This window comes from Protobothrops mucrosquamatus, unplaced genomic scaffold, assembly GCF_001527695.2.
Source record: "Protobothrops mucrosquamatus isolate PMUCROS unplaced genomic scaffold, P.Mucros_1.0 scaffold2971, whole genome shotgun sequence".
NCBI classification, from domain to species: domain Eukaryota; kingdom Metazoa; phylum Chordata; class Lepidosauria; order Squamata; family Viperidae; genus Protobothrops; species Protobothrops mucrosquamatus.
The window spans coordinates 11258-15855 of record NW_015388992.1 but is presented as its reverse complement, the minus strand read 5'-3'; positions in this window follow the sequence as shown (position 1 = coordinate 15855).

Genomic DNA, 4598 nt, shown 5'->3' with positions numbered 1-4598 from the left:
CCCCCCCCTTTTTTTTTTTTTTGTATCCGAAAGATTTTCACCCTCCGGCTTTTGCGTTTAGGAACTAAGCACTGTGTCCACCCAGATTCCAAAGGGACCATGTTTTAAGGAATCCTGGAATCTCCCAAGGCCTGCCTCTCTCTCTCTCTCTTTCTTTTTTTCTTTTTTTTTCTTTCCTTTTTTTTTTTTCCAGTTGTCACTGGGAATCTCAACTGACAAATTTGTTTTGTTCTCCTGGGATAATTTTTAGTTCACGTGTTTTTCTTTTCTCAAATAATAAAAAAAGCAACAACGCCCCACAATATTTTTTTTATTTGTAAACTGGGCTAGGAGTGAAGAAGACAGATGTTTCTTCACCTTCTTTTATTCACATTAATATTCTGGGATGGGGATGGGGGGAGGGACGACAAGAAGACCCCAGCCGCAGCGAAGAGTTTGCAGGAAGCCAACGGCGAAAGGGAATTTTTTTTAAAAAAAAAAACCACGATCAAATTGCACGAACAAAACTCTTTTGACATCGATGGTCGTGTGAACGCCGCCTCTCCAGCAACGCACGGATTCGAACTGGACCCATTCTTCAGAAAACTGCTGTGACTGTCTACTGAATTTAAAGCCTGATTTTTTTTTCCTTCCTTTTGGAGAGAGGGGAAACGGCCAAAGCCTGAGTATTTATTAAAAATGTGAGAGGTTACTAAAAACTGGAAGGTTTTTTTTTTTATGGTTTAATCAGTTCTCACTAGTTTTTTTTTTTTTTTCCCCATACGAAATTTGACAGGGCATTTAGTATTTGTCTGTTGCACAAGACAGGAAGTTAGAAACAAAAGGGATTTTGGGAAAGAGGCGGGAAGTTAGAAACAAAAGGGATTGTGGGAAAGAGTGGAGATATATATATATATAAATATAAATATATATATATATATATATCTCGATACCTTTGCTTTTTCCTTCTGGAAGACTGTGTATACTGTACAAATCCCAAATGAATTTTTTCCCCCCGATGAACCAGAAACTGTAATATATATTTTGATTATTCATATTAAAGAGAAACATACTGCAGGTGTTCGGGTGACGCCTTTAATGATCTGGTGCTTTTGTGTTTCATTTTGATTATCCAAGGCTTAACTTACAACAATTCAGTCAGCGACAATGTGAAGTTAACAACGGCACTGACAAAAAGGGACTCGTTACCCTTTTTCACACAATCATGGCGTCGTCGTGTAATCAAGATTCAGATGCCTCACACTTACGACGGTTAGGCCGTGTCTTGGGGTTGCGTGATCCCCTTTTGTGACCTGCCAAGCACAGTCAAGTCAAATTCATTTAAGTCATGTGAATGACTTAAATGAATCTGAAGACTGAAGCCTAAGACTGAAAATCAGGCTTGTCAGATGCTATATTTTTCCTATCCTGCTCTATGGAGTAGAAAGTTGGTCTCGGACAGAAGGCCACCTGAAGAGACTAGAAGCATTTGAAATGTGGATTTACAGGCGGCTGTTAACTTATAAACTGGATTGACAAGATCAGAAACGAGGTGATAAGCCGCTTGAGAAAGCCAAGGGTAATAATCAGAACAAAAAACCGAAAATTAGAATATTTCGGACAGGTGATGCGACACCCAGAAAAATACAGCATACTCCATTGAATCCTCCAGGGAAAGATGGAAGGCCAACGAGGTCCAGGCAGAAGAAGAACATCGTGGCTTCAAAATCTAAGGGACCGGTTTGGACAAAACTCAGCAGCACTTTTTCGTGCGGCTGCGGATAAAAACAGGATCGCCAACGTCCGATAACGGATATGGCACAAGAAGAAGAAGAATGACTTAAACACTGCAGTGCTTTGCTGAACACCTCTGGCAAGAAAAATCATAAAAAGGGGGCAAAACTCACTTAACAAACTGTGTTGTTTAGCCACGGAAATTTTAGGCTGAGTTGTGATCGTAAAAGGTTTAATAGGAGACGAATCACTGGCTTGCTTTGAGCAATCCAGTTTAAGAGAGTCTTTGTGTGGGAAAACCTGGAAGTTTTATTGCCGTCTTTACCACCGTGGTCAAAATTCAGATGTCTGGCAACCGGCTCATATTTATATGTCAGTTGCAGTGACCTAAAAGGGACTTTTATTTTTTTAGGTCATCTAGTCCAACCCCCTGCTCAAAAGCAGGAAATCCTACATCATTTCAGACATATGGTTGTCCAGTCTCTTCTTAAAAAAAACTTCCAGTGTTGGAGCATTCACTGCTTCTGGAGGCAGGTTGTTCCACTGATGAATCGTTCTCATTGTCAGGAAATTTCTCCTTAGTTCTAGGTTGCTTCTCTCCTCGATAAATTGACCACTAATTTATCAATTGACAACGGAGGCAGATAAATACGTAAGACCAATACATTCCAGCTCTCTGCTTAGGAAGAGATCTTTTTACATTCCAGAGCAGGAATGTGTTGCAGGCTTTGACTTGCAGCAATGCAAGGTGGCCAACAGCTCAGGAATCCTGGTTAAATTTCTACTTAACAGTGAAATCAGTTTAATCCTTGGCTATAAAAGCATCTGGGTTAGGTTGGCAGTCCTAGGACGCCAGCTAGCGGCCGTATCTTCTTCTTACACCTTAGTTTCTGCTCTTTTTTTCATGTAACTTTATTATACTTTATAAAGGAAAAAAAAGTCAAAAGAGAAAATAGGAGACAAAATAGAGAAGTAAAATGACCGACAGGTGCAATAAAATAAAAAAATACAGAGAGAAAAAAAGATTAAAAAAGAATGACTTCCAATTTCTTTTAGAGCAAATACATATAAAACTTAAGCTCACCGTTACGACCTAAACTCCATTTTTGAAATAATCTGTAAATATCAGCAATCGTCAAACCCATATCATGATTTTATTTTTTTTTCTCTCACACAAAAAGCCCAAAGATTTAAGTTCCTGCTCTTCATTTACCACACTTGGTTTACATTCTTCTATTATTATTATTTTATATATCTAAAGGACTCCATATTAGAAAGGATGCAATGCAAGGGCACTCTGGTTTATTTTTAAATTTTATTTATTGATTCAATTTATATTTTATTATGCGTAAATAAGGACGTTTTCCTCTGAAACTATCCTAGCCTGGCCTGCATTTTTCCCTCTGAACTTGGGAACAGCAGGGAACCAGATGAAAACACGAGCAAGAAGTAGCTGTTATTAGAACAGAAAAAGTGCAAAGGAGGAGATTTAATAGTGAACAACTTTTCTCCTCTTCATTTAACAGTTCCCTCTTTGCAAGGCTAAGCACTTTCATCCTTGAATTTTGAAGGAAAAACCTTCACCAGTTAGAACTCATATTGCTGAAATCCTGCATGGATGGGTGGATGGATGAATGGATGGAAGGAAGGAAAGAAAAGAAAGAGGGAGGAGGGAAGGGAGGAAAGGAAGGAAGGAAGGGGATGGAAGAGGTAGAAGGGCAGGAAAGGGAAAGAAGGTTGAAAAAAGGAAGGCAGAAAAGGAATGAGGGAGGAGGTGAAGGAAGGAAAGAAAAGAGGGAAAGGAAGAGAAGGAAGATAAAAGAAGGGGAAGGAAAGGAAAATAAAAGTAGGGGAAGGGATTGGAAGGGATTCCTCCCCACCAGGAAGGCCTTTTGTGAAAGGTGGGGGCCAGGGGGCCACCTTTGCCCTATCTTGGCCTGGTCTCCCTCGCCCGGTGACCTTGACTCCTCCGGATTGCCCACCGCCCACATTTTTCATCCCCTTGAAGACGGCGTTGGGGGACCTTTCTGTCATTAAGTGGATTTACGGCAATTTCCTTATGAGTTTTCTCCAAGGGATTGTGTTATGAGAGGCACATTAAATCTCCATTAATACCTCATTATCCCACTGATAAGATTACCATGATAATGAGGCAGAAATTCTAATTGTCTCACTTCTTATTGTGCCTTTCATTAAATCATATACCTGGAAGGATGAATTTGGGGACGGGGGTGGGGGGGAGGAGAAGGACGCATCTCCAGCCAACAAGCTCCGGGAAGAAAGCTCAGAGGTGCCCAGGACCCTTTTGTCTTTTGGGGAGGGGGGGAGGCAGAGAAAATATACACTGGGGGAGATGAACCCCTGAGGGCGGTTGAATTCTCTTCTTGGCTATTGGTCCCCAACATTTGTCATGGCAGATTCTGCTTTTGTTCACTCAAGAGAAGCAACTCAAGGTCTTATCATGTTGGAAAAGAAGGAAGGAAGGAAGGAAGGAAGGAAGGAAGGAAGGAAGGAAGGAAGGAGGGAGGGAGGGAGGGAGGAAGGAAGGAAGGAAGGAAGGAAGGAAGATTTAAAGACAGTAGTCTAGTGGTGAAGATACCAGGAGACAGGGAGTTCTAGTCCCATTTTACGCATAAAACCCAGCTGAGTGACTTTGGGCCAATCGCCAGGTGACAGTGAGATCTAGTCCTACCTTAGGCACAAAAACCAGCTGGATGACCTCAGGCTAGTCCGTCTCTCTTCCAGCCCAACCCACCTCAAGTAAAAGAGGAAGGAGCATTATCCATTTTAAACCACCTTGAATTGTTTATTAAAAAAAAATAAACACACATACACAAATATCCAGTCTAAGAAACAACCCAATCCAACTGTGCATGCACGCTGTC